Raw genomic sequence first — 17416 nt, forward strand, 5'->3', positions numbered from 1 at the left:
GTTTTACCACTCTCTTCTTTACGTAGTTGAAAATCAGGCACTGACCCTATCTTTTGCTTCATTCTCTTCTTTCCTACACTCCCCTATTCCCATGGGAGCCTCTTTCCAGCTTGGAAAATTCATCTCCCAACATGTTTCTGGCCCAGGTACTTGGTTGATGCCCACATATCCTCCTTCTTTTTGCCTTTCCTGGTAATCTTGCCTGACTTTTCTTTCAGATTTGAGTTACTGGTCATTCATAGCCAGAAACATTATCTCACTGGATAAAGTCTGATAAAGTCTGATAAAGTGTGACATCTCACACTTCCTCAAGGCCAACTATCTGTTTGTAGAGGAAAAGAGAGGGAAAATATATGTAGGGAGAAGAAAAAGTATAGATTAATAACTTCAAATAATATCCGACCACATTCTTCTCCTAGCAAATCTTTGGACAGTCACAGCCACATGCAGACTGGTGCCTACCTCTGTGGGAGGGGTGAGGAGAGAAGCATGAATATCTGCTGAATTTCTTGACTCATCTGCTAATAGCTGTAGTAGATGCACCTTCATCCACAAATAACCTTCTGCTGTTCTCATTCTTCCCACCCTAGGAAGTTGAGCTTGGCATAGGTAAGAGCAGAACTTCTTCTGAAGCAGGATATTATTGCACAGTTGCACAGAACAGGGAGGAGAGTGGCCCCAGGCAACCTAATGTCCACTGAATATGGGAGAGTGGCTGTCAGTAACTGCAGACAACTTGAGTGGTCCAGCCATTCTCTTCCTCATCAGTCAATATCCTGCTCCAAATCCCTGTGCTCAAAAAGTCAGAGGCAGCCCCCTGCTCCTCCCATTTAAGGAGGAGATAATGAGGCTGGCTGCCATATTGGTGTTCAGCTCTCCTCTCATTCTGCATCAATCTCTGTGTCTTTCCTTGTATAACAAATGAATACATAAATGAATAAAAAGTAAGTAGGCCCCCATACCTCCCTCAAGTAACAAATATGAAGAACTGGGTGTGTACTTGTTCCGTTTTCTCTTTGGTTAATCACATAACCTGTTTTCTTTTGGGACAGGTTGTTCTTGGTTTTTTGCTTTACATTTCAATGTGAAGGCAGTCATTGTTCATTAAGTGGCCAGATTCCAAAAATAATTATGGTAGACACCTTAGTTCATCTTTCTAATAAGCCAATTGATTTGGTATTTCCTATTGCCAACATCTCCACCTTCTACAAAATTCATGGTCTTTTTCTTCATTCCACCTAAAGGGCCAGCTGAAGTAGTTTGCTTCTTTGAAGTGCTTTCCAACAGTATAGATCTCAAGAATGAGATCTTCTGTGCAGATAGTGCCATATTTACCAAAAGATCCAGCAATCATTGTGTTATCTGCTAACGCAGCTTCTTATTGATTTTGTCATAACCATGCTTGTAGATTAATTCATTTGCTGATGTCAGGTCCAGGTACCTCGATGCAATATACTCAGATGGCTTCCCAATCCTTAGCATGTTAATTAAAGCCTTGTTGAGCTTAACAAAAGTACAACTGAAGGTCTGGCAGAGGTAAAGAAGCTGCAGCACCTGTCTGACTTTTGGGGTCATACCTTTACGACTGATCTTGATGACATATGCCAGTTTGAGTTCTGCAGAGACGCAGAAGCTGCCAGCTCTTCCTGCCATGCTAACCATTCTTTTCTCAGTTCTGTACATCTGCCTGTATTCTTGTGATAGTATCTACCTTCTTCATAGATCAGCTTTTCCCTTGCCTTCTAAAACATTCTCTGAGCAAACTTCTTTCTCGGAAACCTATCTTCATCTCTGCAAAATTCCTTCACTTTTTCTTAAGGGTTTCAGGCACAGCAAGAACGTCTTTTTCTTCTTTTTTATACCCTCCATAGTTCCAGCAGAAAAAGAGCATATAACCTGTTTTTCGGTTTTGACTTTTTTTAACAGGTTGATATTATTCACCTTACTCTGAATTTGCTTTTATACATCTCACTGTATATTGTGAACACCTCTCACATTTGGAACATTTAAATATCCCAATATGTCATTTTCCATTGTGTATGTTTGTGTGTGTGTGTGCGTACACACACACATGCCACAATTTAATCAACTTCCTATTCATGGGCAGTGAGATTGCTTATCATTTTTTGACTTGAAAAACAATGCTACAAATAGCATTCTTCTGTATATATATGTTCTTTATCAAATGTGATATTTTAAAATGTAAGTTAGAATTCTAGAACCAAAAGTGCTGCATGATATATAGTAGTTTTAATTCAAATAATTGCTGCCACAATTATTGGCTAAAAAGTTGAGGAATTCACACTCCTCCCACCAAAGTGAGGGAGTGTTTATATCCCTGAGTATTTGCCAGCAATGGTTGGTATCACTTATTTAAAACATTTGACAATTTAACAGGTGAAAAAAAATGGCATTTCATTATTTTTCCAATTCAGCATCCTAGGGCAAGGGCAAAGATGTAAATTCCAAGCAAAGAGAAGAATGCCTGAGAATCTGAAATTCTTAGTTGCATAACCTGGTATGTCTTTCTCCACCTGACCCTGGTTTGAGATCTACATTCCTCCTTACAGAGCTCTGAGAAAGTTGGAAACAACCAGTGTTTCCTTAATGGTGTTTCCTTTCAGCTCAACAGAATTATGTCAACTGTTATTAGAAGGAAAGGCCATCAACTCACCAGTTTAAAAAGGAAAAGGTGTGTCTACTGGCTAAAATAAATAAAAGGGCAAAACTCATAGAAACAGTTTTAAAACCTAACGGTTATAATAGTACCAAGGAAGCTGCTCAAACAAAGCCCAGCTCAGTGCTTATAAACTCATGGTGTCTCATGAACTTTTACAGCCTAATTTTGGAAATTAACCATAGAACAGCCTTGAAAAGATCTGATAGTGACAATGATATTAAAGAGCGTTTTAAAAGTGTATAAACTGTGGTCCTACTTTTTGACCCACTTGATACCAAAAATTTCAGAACTCTTCATGACGAATGAAAGGGTGACCAAGCATAAATTAGAAAAACACACTAATGTATGGACATACCTAACTTCATTGTACATCGAAATAGAAATTGATGCAATTGTAAAATTTTTATGCTGCTTAATTTTAAGTCAAAGTCTGTGAGAAAATGTTCTTCATAAGCGGAAAGTGATTCACCTCCAATTAAAAACAGTCCTAGTGGTTGATAGGGGAAATATATTGACATTTAGAGGATGTGAAAGACATTTAAAGATTCCAAATCATTTCGATCACATATTGAGGGAGAGAAAAGACTGAAGAGAAATAAGGGCACAAGGACAGCCTTTTCCACAGTCACTGAAAGAAGCAGAAATTCTGACAGAAGATCTTAAGGCAGCTGAGAAATAAAGTGTTCTGTCTAAAACATAACATAGTTTTTGGTGGCTCACTGGATAGAACCTATTGTCAGAGATCGGAGTAGAAATAGTGGACTACTCTGTAAAAAAGAAAAAAATCACTAATGAATAGATATCGATGGAAAATGCTGTGTAGAGACACATTCTTGATAGAGTAGCATGTGCATATTTCTATTTGCTGCTCACATGGTATTATAATGTTCGGGGATATACACATCAATCTCACCTGTTGGACTATATAAGCTTACAGGCAGGAGACTCTTTTATTCATTTTTATAATGCCCCAAATCTAGCACAGTGTCAGGTGCAGAGAACATGCTCCGTGAATGTTGACTGTAGAAATGGAAAAACTGTGCAGGATGCTAAACCCCTGGAAATATTGATGTAGTTATATCTGTTGATACATCAGGGCTATGGACTGAGTTATGTTCCCACCCAAAAGTCATATGTTGAAGCATTAACCCCCACTGTGATTTTATTTGGAGATGCTGCTCTTCAGAAGTAATTAAGGTTAAATGGTGTCATAAGAGTGGAGTCTTGATTCAATTGGATTGATGACCTTATAAGAAGAGGAAGAGAGAGAAATCTCTCTCTACATGGACTACCAAAGAAAGCTATATGCGGGTGGACTGGTTGGCTCAGTTGGTTAGAGCGCAGTGTTCATAACACCCAGGTTGCCGGTTCGATTCCCAAATGGGCCAGTGAGCTGCGCCCTCCACAACTAGACTGAAAAGAACGACTTGACTTGGAGCTGATGGGTCCTAGAAAAACACACTGTTCCCCAATATTCCCCAATAATTTTTTTTTAAAAAAAGCTACATGAGCACACAAGGAGAAGCAGCTATCTACAAGCCAGGAAAAGAGCCCTCTCAGCAGGAATGGAATTGTTTGGCACCTTGATCTTGAACTTCCAATCTCCAAGCTGTGAAAAAATAAATTTGTGCTATTTAAGCCACCAATCTATCGTAGTTTGTTATGGCAACCAAAGCAGACTAAAACAATCAATAACCCAGTACAATTTCTGTTGCTTTTCATTGGTTTCATAACAATCAGCTAAACCAAAGAAAAAATGACTTTTTAAGTCATAATGATGATCCAAGAATAAATTTTAGTACAATATTTGATGTGTATGAAATTAAAAGCAACGTAAAGCTTGAGAATACGATGCAACAAAGTAGAAAAGAGGGGGGGAAATTAAAATATAAGGTGTAAATGACTTTTAACACACAAAAATTTGATCAATGTGGAAACTTTTATTTAGCCTCTATCTCCTTTGAGAAAAGACTCTTTGATTAAGTTTGATTAAATTTAATAAAGTTTTGAGAACCATTTCAACCTAATGTAAATGCCCCATTCTCTTAGATTTCATCTAAGAGTTGGTAGCAGGTTGCATAAGTGTTACTTTTAAACTATAGCAAGTCTTCAAATAAGGTTGTTTAGTTCAACATAGTTTTGTTATGAAGTTGATGAGATGCCATAGGAAACTAATTATTGTTTATAGCAATTAGCTTATGGCAAAATTAGTTTCATTTTACATCATTTCACTTAGAAATGCAGGACCTATTGAAGTCATTAAATGAGGGCTTACGGTACAGTAGTCCGCCTTTATCCGCAGTTTTAATTTCCTTGGTTTCAGTTACCTGCAATCAGCTGCTTTATGAAAATATTAAATGTAAAATTCCAGAAATAACTAATGTATAAGTTTAAATTTCACACTGTTCTGAGTAGCGTGATGAACTCTTGAGCCACCTGCTTCATCCCACCTGGGACTTGCATCATCCCTTTGCCCAGCACATCCATGCCGTATATGTTCCCGGCTCACTTGTCACTTAGCCAACTAGGCTATCAGATCAGTTATCAGATATTTTGAAAGAGAGAGACAGAGACAGAGACATCCAAACAACTTTTATTATACTATATTGTTATGTGTTCTATTGTGTTATTAGTAATATTGTTAATCTCTTATTGTGCTTAATTTATAAACTTTATTATATGTGTGAATATATAGAAAAAATAGTATATATATATATATATATATATATATATATATATATATATATATATATATATGTATATAGGGTTCAGCACCATCCATGGTTTCAGTCAATTACTGGGGGTCTTGGAATATATTCCCCGAGGATAAAGGGAGACTACTGGATAGCCCCAGTGCATTTTCCACATTGGAAAAAGGAAGCCAAATGTTCCTTATGAAGCATAGAATCCCACACACACAAAAAAAGAAAGATCATTTGCTTCTCATACTTGTCTTAAGATGTGACATATTTTTACATAAAGTTTGTCATCTGAAATTTCAAACCAAAGTCAGCCTGATAATAGTTTGCCACTTCACACTTACAATGGATTCCTTGAATGAAAGTTGCTTTTATGGAGTACAGGGATTAACTAACTGATAAATGTGACACATGCTTTACACATTTACCATTATGATGCCTGAAATGAATGCACTAGTGTCAATTTTGAAATCCAGATCTAAGCTACTTTCTCAAGTTTACCAACGCTTAAAGCAATAAATAGAAGCATGTTCTAAGCACAAGGATGCTTGACATTTTCTCAACAATGTGAGCAACCTAAGTAGGACAGTGATTTGGTGCTTCTGAAGGTAAAGACTTTTTATTTTCTTTTCATTTATTTTTTTCTGCAAAATTTGGATTTACCTCCTTCAGTTCCTGGCCTGAAGATAGTGGTCATTTCTAGGGCATTCTGACATATCTGTCATCATCACCTTTCCAACAACTTTAAGAATTGTCATAAAAATCCATGAATTGTTGAAACTTGAAACTGAAATGTTTCTTATAGTTTCTCCTATACTTTCTCTGCTTTTTATTGTTAATTATGAGCCTCATGAGTTGAATGTTACTTTTCCCTATGGCAAAAACTTTGAAAGCAAAATTCTGAGTTTTATTCTTTATTATATTATTTCATTCTACAATATATGTTCAAATAGATTTTCCATGCTGTGTAGTATTGCACCATGTAGAGAACGTTTGTAATGAGGTCAACATACACTGTTTCTAGGCACCACCAAGGAAACAACTCTGTTATACTCATATTCGAACATTACCAGAGTAAGAGGACTAAATGACTCTTTGGGTCCTTGGTTGGAGGGCTCAGTGCTGCAGCTAGTGGAGCTAAATTGAGAACTCAGAAGACTGGTGCAATTGTGAGGGTCTCTTTGAGAGGTCATGAGTGACTCTCTTCCAAAACACAAAAGCATCAAATAGGAGAATGTGTTTGATGGAAAGAAAAGAAAATATGGAAAGCACTGGAGTAAAGTCCTACATAAGGCCCCTCTTCTTCTCTGAGGAAGCACATGGAGGCTGATTATCATCCCTAAGTCTTAAGGGAAGTAAAGGAAGCTGGTCCACATGACAATACCTCATCCTGCATGATCAGAAAGGTAAAAGAATAACTCATTGCTGCTCTACATACTGGCACACTGGTGCTCTACAGCCACCAGTGTGAGAATGATAGGAGGGCATTGGGAAGAGACACATGAATCCAAAAAGAAAGAATTTGTACATCTTCTATCATTACGCCTGAGAAAAAGAACTTTCAAGAAGATCAAGAATTTGGTGGCATGGAAAAGAGGAACTCTCTGCTTCATATGCAAAACACAATATACTGTCCTATATTGTTATATTCATTCAGTTAGTACCTATTATTGCTTCCTGCGAATGAGATACTAGAGAAGGATACAACACTGAATAAGCACCAGATTCCTGTCCTCATATAACTTACAATCTAATGAGCAGATAAGAGTCCATACTCACCTGCCTTTTCTCCTTTCCTGCCTCCTTTACTGGTTCTTCCATATCTCCTGACCTCTAGATTCAGGAATGTTCCAGAGCTCAGAGCTCAGCCCCTAGGCTGCTTCTCTTTTATCTGCACACTTCCTCAAGCTGATCTCATCCAGTCTCAAGGCGATAAGTACTAGGCACACAATAATGGCTCCTAAATTTACATCTCCAATCTGAACCTCTCCTCTAAATTTCAAATTCCTGCTCAACAAATCCACTTGAAATGCATTTCCAACAAGATAACTAAAACTGATAACTACCTATGTGCCCTTCTCATCTCCCCATCACATATAATGGCAACTCGCTCCTTTCAGTTATCAACCAAAGGCATCATCCTTGATGTCTTTCCCTCTCTACACTATACACAAAAATTGTCACCAAATTCTGTTTCCTCTGTCTTCAGAATTGTCTAGAATTTGGCTATCACTTACACATGAACCCTGTCCAAGACAATTACTTTTGCCTGTATCACCTGCAATCACCTCCTAACTGTCCTCTTTTGTTGTTTTTTAATGAGAGGACAAGGTAAAGAAAGAAAATACCAGTGAATAGGGAAATGCATAAGCAAAGACCTACAGGTGTGAAATGGTGAAGAGGAACAATTATAAAAATCCCAGGAGGTTGTAAGTGGAGGGTAAATGAGGATGAGAATGCCAAATTAATTATTTGTAGATTATTCTTTAGAGCAGGGTTTTTCAACCTCAGTACTATTGACATTTTGGGCCAGATATTTTTTAGGGAAGTGTCCTGTGCATTGTAGGATGTTTAACAGCATCCTGGCATCCCCTGCCTGAGTTCTGATGATCAAATATGTCTGCAGATATTGGCAAATGATCCCTGGAAGGCAAAATCACCCCAGTTGAGAATTCCTGTTTTAACAAAAGAGAGTCATTGAAGAGTTGAAGTACAGGATGCCATTATAAAAACTAAGATCAAGAAAGATAAAACTGGCAAGACTTCATATGTTAACTGGGTAGAGGAGGTGAGAGAGCAAAGTTAACATACTTTTGCAATATTTCTAGACAAAGATAATAGGGTTCTGAAATGTGGAAGAGGTCATGGAATTGGAAATGAGAGATTAAATTATATTTACTTATGGTAGGAGATATTCATTACGGGTATAGAATCAAACAGGCTTATCAACATTTGTTGTTTTGACAGGAAACAAGAAAAATAGGACTCAAAGATGACTTTGATCTGTTAAGCCTAAGTGACAAGGTAGTAGTTGTAACCAATATGGGAAATAATGATCGAAGCAGATTCAAAAGGGAAGATGAGAAGTTCAATTCTTGGAATTGCTAAATAAAATGTGTTAGAAGGATATCCAGACAGAAATGTTAAGCCAGAACTTGAAAAAATGAGACTGAACGATAGAGGACGATTCAGGAGTATAAACAGATTTAGAAGCCATTTACATGGAATGTAGAGTTGAACTCATGGGGCTTAGATTGCCCAGGAGAACAGCTCAACATAGAGAGAAAAGGAAGCAGCCAGGGACTGATGCTCCTGGGATACCTACCTCTACGTGGATGTCATATATGAAGGAAGCAAAAAGAGTAGTTGGAAAAGTAGCATAAAGCACAAGAAGATGCAAAAGTGTCTAAAGAGACACAAAGAGAGATTTGGACAAAGAAATGGGGGGTGGGTTGGTTGGTTAATGTCAACTGGCACAAGTGGTTAAAGAATATGCAACTGAGAAAATGGTTATTGGATTCAGTTGAATACTAAGTTGCTGGGGTTTGTGAAGAATGCAGTGTCAACAGGATGAGGACAGAAATTAATTAGACTAGATTTTTAAACACGTAAGTGCTGGAAGTGAGTATGTAAGAAGTTAATTGGTAAAGGGAAAAAATAAATGGAAGAATTGTGTTTCTCAGAAATTGTGTATATTTGTAAGTGATTGTGAAATTAAATGAAAGTAAATTGAAAATGTAAGAAAGGTGGATAGAGGCAAAAGAAGTGATACTTAATGGAGCATGGTTCCAGAGGAGATGCAAAAGTTTTAATTAAAAAGCACAAAAGTTCAATTTTGTAGAAGAGGAAGGTATTATTCTCTAATACTGGGGGGGAGGGGGAGAATAAGAAATAATGCAATATGGTAATAAATTCCAAATTTGAGGATTCTCTACACTACATATTTTATATGTAATTTAATCTGAAAAGAATGTTCACATAAAAAAGAGACTTTTAAATGAAAGAGTTAAACATGACTTTCGTATTGGTAGGAATGACTGGAAAGAAGAATCCTTTCTCCAGTCTCAATGCCAGGTGTTCATAGACCTAAGCCAGATTTTTATGGTGTATTTTATTATTCTGTTCAAACTAAATTCCCAGAATATCAGCACATGCTCAGTTAAATATGATATGAAAACACATCACAAATACAGAAATGTTATTTTTGGATTATCCGTGGATTTGGGTCGATTTTTACCTCCATGCTGCCCAGTGATGGCAAGAGATCATGTTAGTATAGTAAAATATCTTTTAAGTAAGTTCTATTGCAATATACCCTGCAAATACCCAAGGTTTGGCATCATGAGAAAATAGGAAAATAAGCGGAAATATTGTGCAATTTGGGGTTTCATTTCTTAAATTCTCTGAGAAAAGCTGATTACTTCTCCCATTCCTTTTCATTCAGCTTTCTTTTATATATCAGCACAAAAATGAGAGGATCCTGTATCATGAGACAATTAATATAAAATGTTAATGAATCATAATGGCAATTTTGTAAATTGGGCAAGATTTCAATATCCCAAATGTTATTTTCCACCCAGTCAATGAGAGGAAAGCATTGGTATTTATTTTTTTTTGCTTTGTTAAATTATTATCCTTTTGTTCTTTAATTTGTGTTATATGAAACTACCACAATTCCCAATAAAATAAGAAGCTAAATTAGACTTCACAAATAAAGATATTTTCTTCCATCAAAAGATACCATCGGAACAACAAAGTAGGGTGGGAACAAACACATATGTCAAGATTGGCATAAGACTCATAACTGCTGAGGTCGGGTGATGTGTACATGTACTTCTTTGTACTCTTCACTCTACTTCTGAGTACACTTGAAGATGTTCCCTTGTAAGTAAATACTTTTTTATTACTGATGTTTGTGAACACTTTCCCTCAGTTCCAAGAGACAAAAACCTCATATTCCTGCTCTAGAATTGAGGGATGTGGTTGACAAACCAAATAGTGGAGGCAGAATGGTCCCCAAAAGATATCCATATCCTAACCCCTGGAACCAATAACTATATTACCTTATGTGATGGCTATTAATTGTATGTGTCACCTCGACTGGCCATGGGATGCCTGGATTATTTCTGGGTGTGTCTGTGAGGGTGTGTCTGTGAGGGTGTTTCTGGGTGAGATTAGCGTTTTAGTGGACAGACTCAGTAAAATAAATGACCCTCCCCAAGGTGGGTGGCCACCATCAAATCAACTGAGGATCTGCATTTTAAAAAAAGACAAAGGAAAGAGGAATTTCCTTCTTTTTTCTGCCTCATTGATTGAGCTTGAATATTTCATTTTGTCTTCACCTACCATAGGACTGGGGTTTATACCATCAGCTTCATTGGTTCTTGGGCTTTGCGGTTTGAATTGGAATTACACCACAAGCTTTCCTGGATCTCCAGCTTACAGACAGCAGACCATGGGACTTCTCAGTCTCCATAATCATATAATTGCATGAGCCAGTTCTCATAATAAATAAATATGTATTTTAAATCTATTTTATAAAGAAATAAATACGTCTTACATGGCAAAGGAACTTTGTAGATGTGCTTAAGGTTACAACCCTAAAACAGGAAGACTAGTCTGGATTTTCCCATCTAGGTGGGTCCAACCTATTTACATGAGCTCCAAAGACGGGACTCTCTGTAGCTAGAAGCACAAGAGATGCTGCTGAAAGACAAATCAGAGAGATTCAGAGCAGGAGGAGGACTCAAGGAGAAGCTGTTGGTTTGAAGATGGAGGGGGCAACATGATGAGGAGCTCAGGTAGATTTAAGGAGCTGAGAGAGGCTCCTGGCTGATAGCCAGCAGGGAATCAGGGACCTCAGCCTGCAGCCCAAATAACTGAATTCTGTCAGCAGCCTGAATGAGCTCGAGAGAGACTCTCCCTCAGAGCCTCTAGGTAAGAGTCCAGCTCGCAAACAACTTGATCTCTGGCTGGGAAATCTGGACCAGAGGAACCAGCTGAGCTCACCAGACATACAGAATTGTGAGATAATAAATAATTTGTCTTCTTTTAAGTGGTCACGTTATGATAATTTTAAGGTGGCAATAGATCACAAATATATCCTACTTAACGTAAAAAGGACAATAGCTGAACAACATTTTTAAAAGGCTTATTCCTAAACTGAAAAGTAAGACAATGAGCAATAATTACAATTTAATGTTTTACTTGTTATATTGGAAAAAATATCTAATAGAAATTGTGGTAGAGAAATGCATCACATCATGTGATGAGCTCCTGATGGGCATATAAACTGGTCCAAAGTTTTGGGAGAATAATTGGTGATATGTATAAGAAGTCAGGATGACATGTTTGAGCTTTGACCTAAAATTCCACATTTATTTTTTAAAGGAAATAATTCCAGTGGTATTTCTTAACTTTGATCCAGTAATTCCTCATCTATATATTAGGACAATTTTAGATGTATTCTATATGAAAATAAATATTAAAATGTGAACAAAAATTAGATCGTCATCATAGCACAGCATGCAATAGCAAAATTGGTAACATACAAAACATCCACCAAAAAGAATTGGTTAAGTTAGGGTACACCCATGTAATGAAATACTGTAAAGCCAATTAAAATCCTGTGGTAGATATGTACTTGACATGTAAGAGTATTTTAAGGGAAACAAAATCACGTACCACAAAAAGCATTACAACAGTGTCTAAAAGTATAGGTACCAAAATTTCACCAAGTTTAGGTCCTCTCTGCTGGTCTGCATCTTTCGATTTTTCTTTTGTGATCATGGATTTAACAACAAACTAACAAAAGAAATTTTATTTTTAATGAAGTTTACATTTCTGTGCTTTTACATAAATTTCCAGAAACTTATTTACTCAATTAGGACAAAAATAATTGTATACATTTCAGGACAAATGACAAAATATTTCTTCTTTATTTGGAGTGAAAAAATAGGACAAAGAATATCCTCCTATTCCTGAGATGTTTGCAGCTATTGTATAAGAAAAATTATCTCTAGTTTTATCACATCAACAATATATCTACTACCCCTCTACCATCATTACATCTTTTCATTTTGTTTAAATGATGCACCGAATTTCATTGGTCAGACTCATTTGATCGTAAATATTGCACAGCTTAAGAGCTTTCATTGAACTTAAACTAAAATAAGAAATGCTCTTCTGCATTCAGTCTCCATCTCTTCCTGCACGACCACAGACACTATGATAGTTCTGTGTCCAAACACTGGCTATAAAACAAAACGTGATTCTATTACTTCTGAACATATCAAAGGTTGTGGTAAAATCTGGCTTCAAGGGAGACAGGAAGTGAAAAATTAGTTCTTGGAGATAAGTACTTATCTGAGACAAATCTGAAATACATATTTCAAGAGATTTTTCTCAATTTCAACCTTCAGTTCTTGTATTGACTGCCATAGGGTGATGTTTCACCTAAAATCAAAAAATTATATTTGAAAGGTGTGCTGGAGTTTCTTGGTGCTAAGTCCCTAATTGCTATTAAAGCCTAGGAAGCAAAAATTGGGGTTGATTCTTAAAACAAAATCCATTGCCATTTAGCACAGTAGTATGCTGGAGAGTTGATTGTACACATTTTCAAGTTGATGGCTTGAAATTAGCAAAGGCTACAAATCAGGACTTTCTTTCTTTTCTTCTTGGAGATCCCGTTCAGGTGCCACATGGCTTCAGTCCCTCCCAACCCAATGGTAAGGCCTGAAGTAGCTCCACAAGCTTCACAGTTCATGTCATCACTTGGACCCTGGGCTTTCAGTCTCTGCCATAGCCTTGGTCAGCTGAGAATCATCAGATGTCAGCAACACCCACTGCACCCTATCGAATTTGTAGCCCCAGGGAAGCTGCAAAGCAAATACTCCTTGGCTAGTACTTCATTTATCCTACATGGAACCTGCGTAGGATATAAAGATACATCACATGGGTGCACGGCACATAACAAAAACCAGTGATGCAGAACACGTCTCTGGGAGTGCATTTCAGGACTAGTACCGACAAAAATGTTATATGGATACACCACAGTCTTTCCATCTCTATCACTAATGAGACCAAATTCTTAGTATTATCTTATTAAATACCCCGAAAAGCTGGATGAAATGGAAAGAGAGTAAATTGTAGGCAAATAATAAGCAAGAGCATTGTTAGAGATGTCTTTATTTAGTTGATCTTAAGTCATTTCAGCATGTGGCCAATACTCAATATTCCAAAAATGATTATATATTTCTTAGATTTCCCAATTTCCTTCTTTATCCCTCCTATTCCTTAATGGTTGATATTTCAAACTGTTATGTATTACCCTTCAATGTAATGTCACATTTAGAAATTATCTATAGATTTTATTATAAATGAGACTCTCCTCTCTATTGGGAACTAACAATAGTTCAAACTAAATACAGAGGGTGCCAAAAAAATGCATATACATTTTAAGAAAGGAAAAAACTATTAAAATTGCAATACTCAATATATACCAATAACAAAAGATGAATACAAGTCACGTTTGACTTCTGCACTTACAAGAGGTGCTCAGAGTGGTTCCCATCAGCATCCAGACACTTCTGATTATGACGAACCACTGCTTGAGCAACATTGACCAAAGTGTCCAGTCATATACATTTTATTTGACACTCCTGGTATATACTAGAGTAAAAAGGAGTAAAGGGTTGTTTTTGGTTTGGGTTTTTTTTTTTTTAATAATCAGAAACTATTCGGGTACAGAATTTTGAGCATAAGACCACAAGTAGTTTTTCTGTAAATAGAAACCTATTGTGAATACGACAAGTGTTTACTGAGCAAAGGGTATGTACAAGACACTGCTTGTTGCTGTGCTGAATCAAGATGATGGAAGATAGTCCCAATCCTGAAGAAGATGAATAGATAATATGAATATGTTATATCATATACATGATGATACAAGTGGAATGGACTGGACCTTGTGGGGTGGGGAGGTTATCCATACAGCAGTTTTGAGCCACAGATGCGTGTTTTAAAATTATAACACATTTGGTGAATATCGTTCATATCCACATGTACCCAATATTAATACAGAAACAACCTATTCCACTAATAAGTAGCCAATTCTCATAATTTCCTTTCTCACACTTATTGAGAGCAGTGATTCTCCACTTGAGTTTGCATCAGAATCTTCTGGAACACTTGTTGGAACCCAAATTGCTGAGCTCCACCCAATGCCTCTGCTTTAACAGGTCTGGGGGGGTACTCAAGCATTTGAATTCCCAGGTGATGCTTGTACTCTGGTCCGAAGACCACAATTTGAGCCACAATTTGAGCAGGATTTAAGCTCCTGCTCTGGTGCTTTACACACCTGGATGGAACCTTGCTTCCCAACAGGCTAGCTGGTCTTCAGAAAATCTCAACCTCTCAAGACGTGGTTTTACCATTTGTAAAGGTCATGGCCTGGGTGATGAGAATACCTACCTTGTAAGCCTGTTTTAAGAATTAAATGGAGTAATGCATGTAATCAGGAGCCTGACAGAGTAAGTGCCCTGCACTGGGTGAAAGTGATTACTACTGGGGAAAACTAGTGGGTGAGAGTATGCCAAGTATTACAGACTGAATGTTTGTTTTCCCCAAAAACTCATATGTTAAGACCTTAAATCCCCATCTGATGGTATTTGGAGGTAGGGCCTTCACGAGGGAACTAGAGTTAGATGAGATCATGAAGGGGGTGTCCTTGTGATGCCCAGACAATAATAGGGAGAGATGTCAGAGCTCTCTCTTCTTCTTCCCCTCTGTTCTCCTCCACTAACAGGCACCAAGGAAAGGCCAGGTGAGCACAGAGCAGTCATTACATTTCAGGAAGATGTCCACAAGCCATGAAGCAGGTCCTCACCGGACACTGAATCTACCAGCACCTTGATCTTGGACTTCCATCCTCCAGAACTGTGAGAAATACATTTCTGTTGTTTCAGCCACTAGTCCATGGTATTTTATTAGAGCAGCTCAAGTAGACTAGGACACCAAGGAAATAGTGTGAGATAATGTACAGAGGTGGGAATGGATCGTTCGTGTGCAGAAAATGGCAAGCAGTTAAGACAGCTAGGATGTAGAATTCATGTGAGGGAAAGCAGGGAAATATCAAAGGACCTGAATGAGAACTGGGAAGAATTCTGGAATTCCTCAGGCACCACTTTCTTCCTACGTGTCTAATGTTTCTGGCAGTCACTGGCCTCTGCTTTCTCTTGAAATGACCACTATTTCTAGAAGAGCGACAGCAGTACTCAAATAACTAGCCAGCAATCATAAAAGTGGAAGTGACTTCAGCTGCTCATTCACAGCAAAGCAGAGTTCAATATTCCCATAGCAGAAGAGCAGTGAAAACACCACATCCAAGAACTCTATTATAAAATCCCAAAAGGACTTGCACACTGAGACTGTAAAAGAACTATATTATAAAGAGGTACTTAGGCGTTTTTTTTCATTAACGTCAGACCACAAGCTGTTGATCCTTTTGCTTTGAAATTGACCCCTAGTGATTTGCAGTTAGTTTTGGAAATGCCCTTGTTTCACTAGATACACCTATCCCTCCAGCTCATTTCACTTTGTGATGTTATGATTACACGTGTGAGAATGATGCAGTAAACATAGCAGGTATTGCCACTACATTTTAAGTGAGATATAAAAAATCAGTGTAAATTTGTACTTAGGATATTAGGATCACTTATTGGTAATGGCATTTGAGATTCTTGCTATTCAAAGTCATCCACACAGCAGAAGCAACAACAGCATCAGGTGACAATTATTAGAAATGCAGAATCTCAGATGCTACCTACTTACTGACTCAGACTTTGTATTTTAACAGGGTCCCTTCACAATTCATATGCACATTAACATTTGAGAAGTATGGACCTAGGCACTCACACAATTTTAACATTGCTTTAAGAAAACCTTCCCAACACCTCCCTGCCCCCCCCCAGCACACTCATCAGTTTATTATACTTTAAAAAGTGAAACACAATAACTTATCATATGAAGATCGTGGGAATGTGGGAGATAGGGATTTCTAAACATGTAAAGGCACAAGCATGTAATAGCTAGAACACGCCATACAGTCATGTTCATTTGCTCTAAGGTTCCTAAACCAACAGAATAAGAGGAGAAATTAGCCCAGTTTTGATCCAAAGATAGTTAAGTCCCTGAATTCTGTATTGTTGAAGGTATCTGCTCCCGGCATAGATAGATCTTCCAGGACACTTCTGTATATCACAGAAAACAGGAGAGGCATAGGTACACTGTGTATTACTGGCTGGGGCTTTGAGCTCCAAATGTTGCTTAGCACCCCCTAAACAACCACCTAATGTGGATATCCTGTGAGCCACGGGTAATAAAGATTTACCTGCTCCTTCATTCCTTTACCCTGGACTCCACACTGTTTTCTCTGAAGTAGAAGGGGGTCCAAAGCCAGACATCTTACCCCAAAATGGAAAATCTCCAAAAGAGGCAAAGCAAAACGAAAAGGGAAATAATCCCAATAATTCCATGCTGAAGGTAAACATTAATTCCTCTTTGCTGCTTCCTTCCTTATCACCCAAGTCCAATTAGTGGTCTTGTCTCATGGCCTGTACCACTTATCTTTCTCCCTGGAGATGGATGGAGGATGACAGAAGTGTTCCCTTCTAGAGCAGCTGAGTTTTCCTAGAGGTTAGAATCTATGGCCAACAGGAGCTATAAAATATATGCAGCAGGAAAGCAAGCTAGCAAGCTATGGGATCAACCCCTCAACTCTCAACCACTGCTGTTATGACTTTTCTTATTTTAAAGAAGATCCAAAAGTATTGGTCAAAGTTATAGAAAATTGTCTAAACATTAAAGCCAATAATATGTCATCAAATCTCAACCTACTTTTGCCAACCGATCTCCCCTTATCTCCTTAAACTCTTCCTAAGCTCCAGTCACACAATGCTCTCATTAAACCAAGCACATTGCCTGATACACAGTAGAGACTCAATAAAGATTTGTTGAGTGAACAAATGACTACAAGGTTGGA

General features: G+C 37.7%; 1 protein-coding gene and 1 pseudogene across 3 annotated transcripts in view; both read right to left on the minus strand.

Annotated features, from left to right (window-relative positions):
• The window catches only part of MRPL39 (mitochondrial ribosomal protein L39), a 157606-nt gene that overhangs the window by 41590 nt on the left and 98600 nt on the right, over nt 1–17416 (minus strand). The window lies entirely within an intron of this gene.
• Nucleotides 1144–7200, minus strand: LOC308506348 (large ribosomal subunit protein uL30-like; annotated as a pseudogene). The gene is made up of 2 exons: nt 7159–7200; nt 1144–1739 (listed from the first exon to the last, which is right to left on the minus strand). The product of its transcript is annotated as a large ribosomal subunit protein uL30-like (transcript).

The sequence above is a fragment of the Rhinolophus hipposideros genome (genome assembly GCF_964194185.1).
Source record: "Rhinolophus hipposideros genome assembly, chromosome: 2".
NCBI lineage: Eukaryota > Metazoa > Chordata > Mammalia > Chiroptera > Rhinolophidae > Rhinolophus > Rhinolophus hipposideros.